Source organism: Podarcis liolepis, assembly GCF_965112155.1.
Source record: "Podarcis liolepis genome assembly, chromosome: 2".
Taxonomy (NCBI): Eukaryota; Metazoa; Chordata; class Lepidosauria; order Squamata; family Lacertidae; genus Podarcis; species Podarcis liolepis.
The window spans coordinates 106,332,888-106,346,953 of NC_139555.1; the positions used below are offsets into that span (position 1 = coordinate 106,332,888).

The window sequence follows — 14,066 nt, forward strand, 5'->3', positions numbered from 1 at the left end:
GCTAGTCACACTTCTCTGAAGTCTCTCAGCCTCACTCACCTCACAGAGTGTTTGTTGTGGGGGAGGAAGGGAAAGGAGAATGTGAGCCGCTTTGAGACTCCTTCAGGTAGTGATAAAGCGGGATATCAAATCCAAACTTACAGTGCCCTCTTACACATGTCTTCCCCTCCCCCAATAGAGCTCAATGGGACTTACTCTGCGCAAAGTGTGCGTTAACATTGCTGCTTTTATGCTTAAGTGGCTTTGAGTTGCTGGGATCCGTCTGTCTCCAGAAGCAATGGAGTGCACCTCCGGGGGGGGTGAAGTCAAACAGCTGTCTTAGCAGCACCTAAGTGGCTGCCTGGAGGCGTACGCCTGAGCAATGTGTCTAGAGGTCCTGGACTGCCCAGACAACAAGACTCCCAATTTCTCGGCCTTGCTGATGTGCTCCAAAGGAAAGCAGAGCAATATGTTGGGCAACAGCTTCGCGGCAGGCAGCGGTGGAGCAAACCAATCGGGGGACTGGCCCAGGGGTGGGGCCAGCCGCTTGAGGGGGCGGGGCCAGCCGGGGCAGGGCCTCCAAGGAATCTGTCTGCCTCCTCCCACTCAGCCGCCCTACAGCTGAGGAGGCGGCAGCGGGTGGACCATTTGGGGCAGCTCAGAGCCTCCGGGCGCCCAAGTCACTGTGCCGCTCCCCGGAGAGACGTGTGGCTCGGGCACGCTGAAGACCCTGCGGTGAGTGCCGCCTGGCATTTTGTCACCCCCCTCAGTGGTGACACCCAGGGTGGCCCGCCCCCACCGCACCCCCCTTCCTCCGCCCTGGGCTGCAGGAGTTGCCGGAAGGAAGGCTCCATCCTCTCTCTCCACTCTGGATTTGTTCAGGGTTTAATCCTGAGCCTTTTCTTCTTCTGAAGATGTCCCACAAGGCAGCGGAGGTTTAGGATCAAGAGTTTTCCTTCCCCTAGAAGGGCTACCTTCTCGGGCTGACGAGCCCCATGTGCTCCTCACTTCCCTTTGCAGCGGTTCTCAACCTGTGGGTCCCCAGATGTTGTTGGACTACAACTCCCATCATCCCCGAGCTCTGGCCTTGCTAGCTAGGGGTGATGAGAGTTGTAGTTCAACATCTGGGGACCCGCAGGTTGAGAAAGAAGAGTTTGGATTTGATATCCCACTTTATCACTACCCGAAGGAGTCTCAAAGCGGCTACCATTCTCCTTTCCCCTCCTCCCCCACAACAAACACTCTGTGAGGTGAGTGGGGCTGAGAGGCTTCAAAGAAGTGTGACTGGCCCAAGGTCACCCAGCAGCTGCATGTGGAGGAGCGGAGACGCGAACCCGGTTCCCCAGATTACGAGACTACCGCTCTTAACCACTACACCACACTGGCTTTACAGCTTGTGCAGAAACCACCTTGACCGTGGGACCCACTCTTGGTCTCGTCCGCTCAATCTGCCAGAGCCTTGTCTTCGCCTGCAGGGGAAGTCCCTTACTCGCAGGTCTTGGGGATAACACAGAGCCTTGGCCTGAGGGCTGTCTTGCGGGTGGGGCAGACACAGGGTGTGGCACATGCCAGAGCTGGTGCTCTGGCCTTCTAATATCTGCTGCTGCCTGAGGGAGCTGCCTCCGTCTGCCTACTGTAGGCTTGGCCCTATTCCGCTCTTATGTGGATAGAGGGGGCAGGGAGAGATATATTGGGGTGTGTATGTGTAGGAAACTGCTGTTTGCACGGCTGAAATGTGTTTACTTCCCCACCCACTCTTGCCTCTGCTTTGAGAAGAAATGGCTGCATGTGGGGGAAACACTTTGGAGTGGGACCGAAAGAGAATAATCGTTTCAGTTTTGTGCCGTATTTGTTGTGCCACCATCAAACTGCTGAGGAAAGTTTCTTCCTTCTAATCCAGAGTGTTTGCTATTGCTATTGTGGAAATAGCACCGTGTTCCTCAGCTATAGCAACAGCGGATGCCCCACAGCAATAAGGTGAGCTGATGGGGAGTGGGCGAGGGGGTAGGAAATAGGTTATTTTAAAAAAACATTCCTTGTGCAAAGTTTCATGAGTATGGAAATTCGCCACGATTGGAGACAAAGGCCCGGCTGAGAGATTCTCCCTCTGAAAGGTTCAGGCGACATACCTTCCCAAGCGAGAATTGCTTTATTAAGGTTTCCTGGACAAACATCAGACTGACAAAAAAAAAAAAAAAAATCAAATCAAATCACAGATGATTGTGATCTGAATATCTGTTGTCCCCTTGGGATCTGGCATCTCCTTATTTATTTTTACCTCCATTATTGGAGCACAAACTTGCATCGTTATTATTATTTTTTAAAGAGTGCAAACCAAAAGCAGATACCACCGCTGGATCTCTCCTCCAGGAGTTTTTCTGGCTTCCTACCCTATCTATAATCCCATTACTGTTTTTAGGGTAGGATTTGCCTGGCCACTGGCCAGTTCTCCATTGGAGCATATTGACTGATCCAAGGTCACCCTGAGAGTTTCATGGCAGAGTAAGGATTTGAACCCCAGTCTCCCAGGTCCTAGTCCGACACACTAACCATTACCCCACACTGGCTTTCATAATCACCTTGTCGGCCGTATACATGGTACAATCTCTGGTTGCCAGAATGCTCTCAGCTACACGCAAAGTGTAGAATTCATTACTGCTTGTCTCGTTGAGTAACCCTTGGTAAGCATCCAGTTAAACACCATTTAAAAGGGGCTACAAACATCTTTCTTTTTCAAATTAAAACAAATGGACAAAAAGTGAAGACTCTCCAAAAATGGAAAGATGCAGCACACCGGATAGGGTGATTAAACCTGTGTTTAACCTGGGTGTCTCTTGTGTTAATAATAATAATAATAATAATAATAATAATAATAATAATTTATTTATACCCCGCCCATCTGGCTGGGCTTCCCCGGCCACTCTGGGCGGCTTCCAAAAGAATATTAAAATACTATAATACATCAAACATTAAAAGCTTCCCGAAACATGGAACTACTTAAAAGGTGAAGGGACCCTTGACCGTTAGGTCCAGTCGCGGACGACTCGGGGGTTGCGGCGCTCATCTTGCTTTACTGGCCAAGGGAGCCGGTGTACAGCTTCTGGGTCATGTGGCCAGCATGACTAAGCCACTTCTGGCGAACCAGAGCAGCGTACGAATCCCAGCAACGGGGTGAGCTCCCATTGTTCGGTCCCTGCTCCTGCCAACCTAGCAGTTTGAAAGCACGTCAAAGTGCAAGTAGATAAATAGGTATCACTCCGGCAGGAAGGTAAACGGCGTTTCCATGTGCTGCTCTGGTTTGCCAGAAGCAGCATGGTCATGCTGGCCGCATGACCCGGAAAAACTGCGGACAAATGCTGGCTCCCTCGGCCAGTAAAGGGAGATGAGCTCCGCAACCCCAGAGTTGGCCACGACTGGACCTAATGGCCAGGGGTCCCTTTACATTTTTACTCAGACTTGAGCTCCTGCAGAAGCTCTTCCCACACTCAAGGCATCGACAAGGCTTTTCTCTCTTGCGAGTTCTTTTGTGTTTCGTCAGATCGGAACACTTTGAGAAGCTTTTCCTGCATTCGGTGCTGATGTTGGGCTGCTGTTTGCTGTAGGCCTTCTGAGGGATGGTGGGAACCTTGTGGTTATGTACCCCGTTGCCGTAGGTCTGTGGTTGCATTTCCACTTTATTCTTCAGGGACATCCTCAGCACAGGTGTCTGAGAGATGCTCCTCTGGGCCCTTCTTGGAGACATCTCTGGTGGCTTCCCTCAGTGTCAAGGTGCTTATTGTTTGCAGGCTTCTTCACTGAACTGGAGATGATGGCGCTCACCGCCCATATTTGGAAGATGAACCACAGGAAACGGATACAGCTGGCCGAAGAACAACAGATACAAGTCATTATTTAGCTGTTGTGGGACTCTGGCTCCCATCAGCCATTGGTCAGGGGTGATGGAGACATGGAATGTCCAACTACATTCTAAATTTGACTCCGGCTCCCATGATCCCCGACCACTGGCCATGGTGGCTGGGGCTGATGGGAGCATGGAGTCTAACAACATCTGGATGGCCACTCAGGTCACCCATCCCTGTAATTAACAAAATGGGACCTGCTCAACAACGTAAGAGTTGTGAGATGTTAAAAACAAACAAACAAACAAACAAACAAACAAACAAACAAACAAACAAACAAACAGACTGCACCACATAGGACTGCAGCCTGAAGATCAAATTTTGGGAAGCTCCCTGTGCAAAAATCTGCCTGTGAGCAGAAATCTATCACAACAGGCAGAGGGCCTTCTCAGTGGTGGCCTGTGGAATGTGGAACAACTACAGGGAACCAGCCAGAGGGCCTTCTTGGTGGTGGCGCCTGCCCTGTGGAATGCCCTCCCTTCAGGTGTCAAGGAAATAAACAACTATCTGACTTTTATAAGACACCTGAAGGCAGCCCTGTTTAGGGAAGTTCTTAATGTTTGATGTTTTAATCTGGTTTTAATCTGTTAGGAGCCGCCCAGAGTGGCTGAGGAAACCCAGCCAGATGGGCAGGGTATGTATGCATGTAATCACCATCATCATCATCTTTCTCCTTCTGGCTATTTTGACCTGCAGGGCAGCATTCAAGAGCGCCCCCCCACCTGCAGTGAGGTGTAGTAGAGTCTGCTCTAGTACTAGTCCCATCTCCTTCTGTTTCATAGGCCGGCCAGCCTGGTTTGTAGCCACATTTTGGCTGCTGGTGTCAGGGGACTGCCATCGGAACAGGGAAGGGAGGCAGAGGGGCAGCTGGGATACAGGGAACCTCCGAAAATCTTGCGAAGCAGTTCCTCTTCCTGTGGTGGGGAAAGCCACACCTCCAGTGGGGAAGAAGGGAAGGGACCAGAGGATGCTGCTGGGAGTCCCAGGGCCGCATCTTGTCAGTCTGAAGGTGAGGAAAGCCACACCTCCTGGGTGAAGGAGGGGAAAGGGTTAGAGGATGCTGCTGGGAGCCTCGGCACCACTCCTTGCCAAGCTGGCCAGGAGGGAAGCACGCCTCTTCCATCGCCCACCTTGTGCAGAAGTGTAAAACGCAAGGAAGGAAGGAAAATGCTGGGGGTGACTAAGCTCTCATGGGGAAAAACGACCCCTCATGGATTCTGCTAGCGATTGAGGCAGCCATGAACTGATTGCTCTGCACTGTAAATAGTTTTGCACCAAAATAAAACCTGTTAAAGACAGGTCGGAGTCCTGCCTGGTTACTCACGAGCAACCACCACTGACATCTGACAGCTGGCCTGGCCGATGTGACGGATCACAGTTGCGTTCACCTCTCAAGATCTGTTTCTATTTGCTACTAGGCCCTGCAATCACGCCCCCTTCCTGCCAAAATACAGGGCTTGCAAGGCATAAGGGGTTTAGCCTAAGGTTCAGCAGGAGCAGTCTCCCCTTCCTAAGTAAGTTTTAAAAGAGCGCTTCCTTTCCTGTCGCTTCCTTTGAGGACTCATGCAGGAGAAGACTATCGGTGGTTACTGTGGCGATCACACAGGGCCCCCGGACGTTTGACGTTCTATTGGCCCTGTGCCACTACTGCGATTGCTTTTTCCGCTGCCACCATCTCACGTATCTCACGGGGACACACGGAGTCCAGTCAGTTGTTAACATTAACGGATAATCAAGTTTATTTTTTAAATGCAGGAACAAGCTTATGGCTGCAGTTAATTTTTCTTGGCAGTTTCTTAAATCTTAGTTCCTAACAACTTCAAACTGATTATCCCCAACTATCTATCTGACTCCACCCAAATACAACTCGACCAACTCACTGCCTATTCCTCCCTCTTCCTTCTCCAATTCCCAAACCTCAACTGACTTTCAAAACCTCCCACTCTAACTTTTACTCCTCCCTTGCATTCCCACTGGCCAATCACATCTCACTCATTTAACCCTTTCCTAATGACCCACCTAGGAGGCAAACGCCACAGTTACATTAATCGGAAAGAATAGCTCTGAATTCCAGTGGCTGGATATCGCAGGAATCATGGAAGTGTAAAGTTGGAAGGGATCCGGAACGTCATGGAGCCCAACCCCTGGCAATGCAGAAATCTCAACATGCGGTCCCCCATCCAGTTTGAAACCATACCAGACCCTGCTTAGGGTTGCAAATGCGCTAGTGGTTTTATCGCTGCACCAGGAGAAAGTTCCCTTGCCTTCAGGTCCTGCTCGCAGCATCCCCTCCGGAATCTGGCTGGCCACTGGGAGAGCAGGATGCTGGACTAGGCAAGCCGCTGGCCTGATCCAGCGTTGCTCTTCTTCCCTCCTTATTCCCCTTTATCATTTCCTATCTCAGCCACTTCTTTTTCTTCTGCTGTTCCCTAACCTGCAACGGCAAACGGGGAGACTCTGAGCCCCAGGACCATTTCAGCAGGCAGGGCAAACAGCTGTATGATGGAAGAGGAGATTCATTCGCTTGCTTAGCCCCAGATCCCTTACAGCCTTTCCTGCGCAGCTTAGAGCACATTTCAGAGAAACCCTAGTTTTGCAACTTCCCTCCTTCCCTCCTCACACCCATCTCGGGATCCCTCCAGCAGAAGTCACTTCTTGAAGCGGACATAGAAAGGTGGGGGACTTCTTGACTCAGGAAGTTCAATTCTTGATATCCCGGTCAAGGGAAAAGGAGAGAGAGAGGCGGGGGACATAGAGAGTGGTCTCCCCCCTTTCCCCTTCCATCATCAATAACCAGAGACCTCTAGTGGTCACACACTTTGGGAAAAAGCATTTCTCGCCACCCGACGGCACCACACGCAACTCTTTCGACCAGCATAGACCAGAGATTGTCTTATACGAAGTTATTTATCTTTATTTTATTTTTACATTGACTGGCAGTGGCCCTCCAAGGTTTATTTCACCTCTACCTGAAGATGCCATTGGGATTTCAACCTGGGGTTCAACTATCTGACTTTAAGAAGACATCTGAAGGCAGCCCTGTTTAGGGAAGCTTTTAATATTTGATGAATAACTGCATTTTAATATTTTGCTGGAAGCTGCCCAGAGTGGCTGGGGAAACCCAGCCGGATGGGTGGGGTATAAAATAATAATAATAATAATAATAATAATTATTCTGCAGGCCAAGCAGGTGTGGAATCTGAGGCTTAATCTAGCCCGCATTTCAATGCTCTCCAACTTAACTTTCTATGCCAGTGTTCAGTCCAGCAAGGTGCGAAGGGAAAATGTGTGCCTCTGAGCATGTGCAGATGGTTCTTGGGGTATCCACAAACGGGGCTTTGGATGAGAATGGCAGCGCTTCCCAGCAGGCTTAAGCGTGGACACTATTTACCCCCCCAAATTAACCATGGGGTGAACCACCTTTACCCGTTGCTCTTGGTGCCGAAGAATTCTGTGTAACAGGAAAGTGTGCATATTCTGAGAGAACCTGCCCTAGTAAAAGAAATGTTTGCCTTTGATCCAGTTATAATACAGTGGTACCTCGGGTTAAGTACTGAATTCGTTCCGGAGGTCCGTATTTAACCTGAAACTGTTCTTAACCTGAAGCACCACTTTAGCTAATGGGCCTCCTGCTGCTGCCGCGCCGCTGGAGCACAATTTCTGTTCTCATCCTGAAGCAAAGTTCTTAACCTGAAGCACTATTTCTGGGTTAGCGGAGTCTGTAACCTGAAGCGTATGTAACCCGAGGTACCACTGTAATTGTTGTGTATTGAGTCAAAGGATTTTATATCTGTATTATTACTGTCTGTATTTGCATTAGGGTAAAGTAACTGCCTTTTGGTTCCAGAGGGTACAGCTACTATTGGTTCATTTAAGCTGCTGTATTTGGATCCTCTGTCTTATTGGTTTCCTCCAAAAGGCAGGACTGTGATTGCCTGATATTGTTCCCTCCAAAATGTATCCTTTCTAGCTAGTCCCCTGTCCCTATAAATGTAGCTTTCCCCTCCTCAAGTCTCAGTCTTGTTTGCTTTAATAAAGAAGTGTTACTAGAGAACTGTCTCCAGCATATTATGTCAAGAGAGCTGAAATCACAAACCCCACGTCACAACAGTAATAATAATAAGACAGGGGCAGGAACATGATTAGGGTCAGGTAGAGTCACTCAAAATTTCCCTCATTTAATGGAATCTGTGAGCTCAGAAATGAAGATGTGGGTAAAGGCTGAATTCAGTGGAGATTGTTCTTTCCACAAAAGCATGTGTAACTCGTGAGGCCTGCAGCATTACTGGCTGAATGAAGGATTTTGGCACACAGCAGAAATGAGGATCTTATGGTCTTCTTATGGCTGGGGATTTGGAGCCTAACAACTGCAGGCCTGCATAGTCCCCATCCCCGCAGAATACAAAATTCAGGATAAGCAGATCAAGGAAAAAAAGACAGCGTCTGCCGCCTGCCTCTCCCCCCCCCCCCGATGATAACCATATTGTGGGTATGGTTTATTTATATATTGCTTTTAGGTCCAAAGTCCCCCGAAGTGGCGAAGAGCATACCAACAGAAAAGAAGTATACAGTCAAACCTCGGTTGTCAAACGTAATCCGTTCCAGAAGCCCGTTCAGCTTCCAAAATGTTCAATAACCAAGGTGCGGCTTCCGATTGGCTGCAGGAACTTAATGCACTCAAGCGGAAGCCGCGTCGAAAAAATGTTTGGAAACCAGAACACTTCCGGGTTTTTGGCGTTCGGTAGCTGAAACGTTCCAAAATGTAGGCGTTTGGGAACCGAGGTTTAACTGTACAGTGGTACCTCAGTTTAAGAGCAGTCTTGTTCAAGAATGATTTGGTTTACGAACTCCGCAAAACTGGAAGTAGTGTCCCGGTTTGCAGACTTTACCTCGGTCTAAGAACAGAATCCGAACAGTGGAAGGGCACCAGCGACGGGAGGCCTCATTAGGGAAAGTGCGCCTTGGTTTAAGAATGGTTTCGGTTTAAGGAATGGATTAAGTTCGTAAACCGAGGTACCACTGTACAACAAAAGCACAATAGATACAATAAATCACTCAAGGCAATACAAAAGACAATCACAAAATACCCACCAATTGTTCTGGACACATGCTCGTGAATTGCGTTTACGCTCTCCTCCGCATTCCAACTCTAACTTGGAAGAGAGCTTCATTTTTTTCTTTCCCTCAGTTTCATCGCTGTCTATCACCCAGGAGCAAATCTGTCTACAACCCACGAGAAGTGCCCTCTTCCTGGCCTTTTCCCTTATGGGGTACCCAAGAGCCCATATATAGTCCTTCTGTAGGTTCCCTATTGGTAACAGAGAATAACAGAGGCCAACCAGAGAATATTGAGAAGCAAAGCAGCTAGTAAGCCTGATCTTTATTAATTGTTGCAACAGGGTGCTCACAAACCACACGCTGGGAGCAGCAGAGACCCCGAACCATGCATGCATGCCCTTATATAGACTTTTGAACTGCCTACCCTGTAGCCCGAAACCACCCCTCCATACATCATACATACATCAGAGAAGGGGTGGACTACAACAGAAATCTGAGTGCGTTCTTTTTATCCTGTCTGCCAGGTTACCTGATTGGATTACCTGGGCATCCTGGCCACTCTTTTGCTATGATAACTACTCAATTTCTGAATCCAGGTCACAGGTCACAGGCTCACCCTATTCATATCTTAAATGTGCCCTTGAGACAGGATTTGTAAGCAAAGAGACAATTGGGAGGCTCCACATTTCCTTGAACCGTTCCAGAGCCCCGTTAGCACCCTGAAGTAAACGCAACTCACGTCTGTGTGTGCGCGGGTCGCGATTCGCCACTTCCGCGCATGCGTGTGATGGCATTTTGACCGTCTGCGCATGCGCGAGCGGCAAAACCTGGAAGTAACGTGTTCCGTTACTTCCGGGTCGCCGCGGAGCGCAACCCAAAAGCGCTCAACCTGAAGCAACTTCAACCTGAGGTATGACTGTACTGTTTCAGACATGCGGTTTATATATTTATGTATGTGTTTGCTTGGTACGTTTATATCTTAGACCTTATAATTCTCATAACAGGAGAAAACCAAAGGAGTTACTTCCCTTTGGGGTCTCTCCTTTCAGAACTGCCCAGTTGTGGCTGACGCACCATCCATTGTGGCCTCCAAATACCGTATTTTTCGCTCTATAAGATGCACCAGACCACAAGACGCACCTAGTTTTTGGAGGAGGAAAACAAGAAAAATATATATTCTGAATCTCAGAAGCCAGAACAGCAAGAGGGATCGCTGTGCAGTGAAAGCAGCAATCCCTCTTGCTGTTCTGGCTTCTGTGATAGCTGCACAGCCTGTATTCACTCCATAAGACGCACACACATTTCCCCTTACTATTTAGAAGGGGAAAAGTGAGTCTTATAGAGCAAAAAATACGGTAAATAGCTTTCCCTGCTGCTGTGTTGTGGATACGTGTGCCATCAAAACCTGGAAATTCTGTGGACCTCCCAACATTTTACAGCCCATTTGCATTGCCTTAATTCATGCTAGCTAAGGAAAGGCAGGTTATTGTGGGAGAAGGACAGGATCATGGAGTTACAGGGAAGAGCAGCTGACAAGGCCGTCCTTGTGATGCTCGTGGTGCCGGCAGATGGCTCGCTATTATCTTCCATGAAATGCTGCAACCTTGGGATTGTTTTCTATCCTCTAGTACAGATTCTCAGAAGATGGCTTAATTGCCATCACAGTTCCCAGAAGGGCACCCTGTAATTTCTGACACCCTAGTGGAACACCCTCTAATTTTAAAGCACGACATCATTTGTTCTGCCATGGAGTTATACGCCAGCTTCCACACCCAATATTCATAGCTACAGCCCCCTTTTCTAATTATCCTGTTTTGTTCAATTAACCTAATGACTTGAACACTGAACCGATTAACCATGTTCACCATACAAGTTTGCTAAACGGGCTTCATTAACTTCTTCAGTAAGGCTCTTTTGCAGACTCAAAACAACAGGTTAACCACACATCCATAAATGAGAATGAAGGTGACAACAAGAACAAGCTCAAGGGTGGAGTCTTAGCTCCAACCCATAATATCTGGAGATAATCTGTAGTAGTCAGCTAAGTTTTACTCAGAGTAGACCTGTTGAAATCGGTAAGACCCAATTTAGTCAAGCTCATTAATTTCAATGGATCTGCTCTGAGTAAAAGCTGGGCCCCACCTGGACTATACATTTAAAGCAGTGTTATACCACTTTAGGGACGTGGGTGGCGCTGTGGGTTAAACCACAGAGCCTAGGACTTGCCGATTAGAAGGTCAGCGGTTTGAATCCCCGCGACGGGCTGAGCTCTCGTTGCTCAGTCCCTGCTCCTGCCAACCTAGCAGTTTGAAAGCACGTCAAAGTGCAAGTAGATAAATAGGTACCGCTCCGGCGGGAAGGTAAACAGCGTTTCCGTGTGCTACTCTGGTTTGCCAGAAGCAGCTTAGTCATGCTGGCCACATGACCCGGAAGCTGTACACCGGCTCCCTCGGCCAATAAAGCGAGATGAGCACCGCAACCCCAGAGTCGGTCATGACTGGACCTAATGGTCAGGGGTCCCTTTACCTTTATCTTTATACCAGTTTAAACAGTCATGGTGTCCCCCATAGTACTGTTGCACGGCACCCCAATCTCTGAGCGTCACAGAATTCCAGGGGTTCCAGGTGCTTATCGAGGGTTTGGTTTCCCTGGAATAAGGGACAGTGAAGAGTGTGGTGCCTTAATGATTCATGGCTTATTTTAAGGTTACCAGATTTTTTTCGAAGAATTAAAAAATTATTAAAAAGAAAAGAAGAAGTAATATCTTCTGTGGTCTCCTCTGTCGCACAGCCTTCCTCTGGGCCCCGGCCTGCTCTCTTGGAGCGCTAGCCGCCGTGGAGTAGGCTCAGGTCAGGCCTGGGTTCGGTCACATGTCCTTGCCCTCCTGGTGCACTCCTACCTCTCTTCCTGAGCGGCGGCAGCGGCAGTGGCACAAGTTCGGGGCTCTCCTCTTTTTTCTCCTTCCTCTTCCTCTTTCTTCCTTTTCCTTCTCCTCTCCTCCTTCTCCCTGCATTGGCTCCGGGGTTTTTCCTGGCCCTGGAGTGCCACTGGGCAGTCAGCTGGGTGGCCAGGCGCTCTCGCTCTCAGTTTGATTTGGGTCACGGATGGGAGTCGGCAGTTCCCCCAGTTGACACGCCAGGCGTCCCCAGTTCCCCCTGGGCAGTGGCAGTGCCAGCCTCAGCAGTCCGGAGCCAGCCTGGTAGCGCAGTTGGCGCTGGCTGGCTTCAGGAGCTGCTCGCTGCTGTGGCGCCCGCCATTTTACCTCACCGGAGGTCCCCATATGATGTGTCTTGTGCCGTTGAACCAGTCACACAACATTCATTCCCTACTAATAAATCTACAACACTTAAAATATAAATCCGGGGACATTAAATGAAATCCGGGGACATTCCGGGGACGGATTTTGTCTGGGGACAGATTTGTAAATCGGGGGACTGTCCTCGGGAAACAGGGACGTCCGGTAACCATAGTTTATTTACACATGTACAGTGGTACCTCAGGTTACATACGCTTCAGGTTAGAGACTCCGCTAACCCAGAAATAGTGCTTCAGGTTAAGAACTTTGCCTCAGGATGAGAACAGAAATCACATGGTGGCAGTGGGAGGCCCCATTAGCTAAAGTCGTGCTTCAGGTTAAGAACAGTTTCAGATTAAGAACGGACCTCCAGAACGAATTAAGTACTTAACCCGAGGTACCACTGTATACAATCTGAGCCTACAATGGAGGGGCTCACAGCATTACCACCCCAAGAGGGTCTTGCTTTTCCCATAGTCACAGTCGAAATCAAACATTGCTCTGTCTCTCAGCTCCCAATACGTTTCTGAGCACAATTCAAACTATTCGTGTTGACCTTTAAAGCCCTAAACGGCCTCGGCCCAGTATACCTGAAAGAGCGTCTCCACCCCCATCGTTCTGCCCGGACGCCGAGGTCCAGTGCCGAGGGTCTTCTGGCGGTTCCCTCATTGCGAGAAGCAAAGCTACAGGGAACCAGGCAGAGGGCCTTCTCGGTAGTGGCGCCCGCCCTGTGGAACGCCCTCCCTTCAGATGTCAAAGCGATCAACAATTACCTGACATTCAGAAGACATCTTAAGGCAGCCCTGTTCAGGGAAGTTTTTAATGTGTGATTTTAGTGTATTTTTGGTTTCTATGGAAGCCGCCCAGAGTGGCTGGGGAAACCCAGCCAGATGGGCGGGGTACAAATAAATAATAATAATAATAATAATAATAATAATAATAATAATAATAATTGTGTTTTTATATGTATTGGGAGCTGCCCAGAGTGGCTGGGGCAACCAGTCAGATGGGCTGGGTATTTTTTTTTAAAAAAATATTATTATTATTATTTAGAAACAAAACAAAATAAAAGAATAAAAATAAAAAGAATTTAAAAATTCCTTCCAGTAGCACCTTAGAGGCCAACGAAATTAGTTATTGGTATGAGCTTTCGTGTGTATCTGAAGAAGTGTGCATGCACACGAAAGCTCATCCCAATAACTAATTTAGTTGGTCTCTAAGGTGCTACTAGAAGGAATTTTTAAATTCTTTTTATTTTATTTATTTTATTTTGTTTCGACTATGGCAGACCAACATGGCTACCTACCTATAATTATTATTTAGGATGTTCATATTTTCACTGGATAAATATTGGAGGGTATGAAGATATAATAAGCCATGCTTGCAGGACGGGAAGGAGAAAGTGAGGCAACATCAGCAACCCTGAGAGGGTCATTCCAACACTGAAGAAAGATCAACGCAGGTCAGCACAAGAAGGGCAGACTAGGAAGCTTGGAGGTTCCTCTCTCTTACTAAGAATTCTCATGCAGACGCAACAGCCGAGAGTCGACCCTTGCAACACCTATCTCCCAAGAGCTCTTATCAGACCAGAAGGCTTTGCTAGACTTCTCCAATTCAGAGGGTTCACTTCTAGGTCAATTAGCATCAACTCTCCTCCAAACCAGTGCTCTGCCTCACCTACACACACACACACACACACACACACACACACACACACACACTGCCGGATCATGACCACTGGTCCCATCACCTTCTGGCAAAAATAAGGGAAAGAAATGGAGGCAGTGAGAGATTTTACTTTCTTGGGCTCCATGATCACTGCAGATGGTGACAGC

General features: G+C 48.5%; 1 protein-coding gene across 2 annotated transcripts in view; it reads left to right on the forward strand.

Moving 5' to 3' along the window:
- The first annotated feature begins 690 nt into the window (after positions 1-690).
- LOC310701884 (kyphoscoliosis peptidase-like) overlaps positions 691-14,066 on the forward strand; it is a 61,870-nt gene continuing 48,494 nt past the window's right edge. For both annotated transcript variants that reach the window (XM_083493378.1, XM_083493379.1), the window contains exon 1: positions 691-714. The gene's annotated coding sequence lies outside the window, so the exon portion shown is untranslated. The remainder of the gene's footprint in view (positions 715-14,066) is intronic.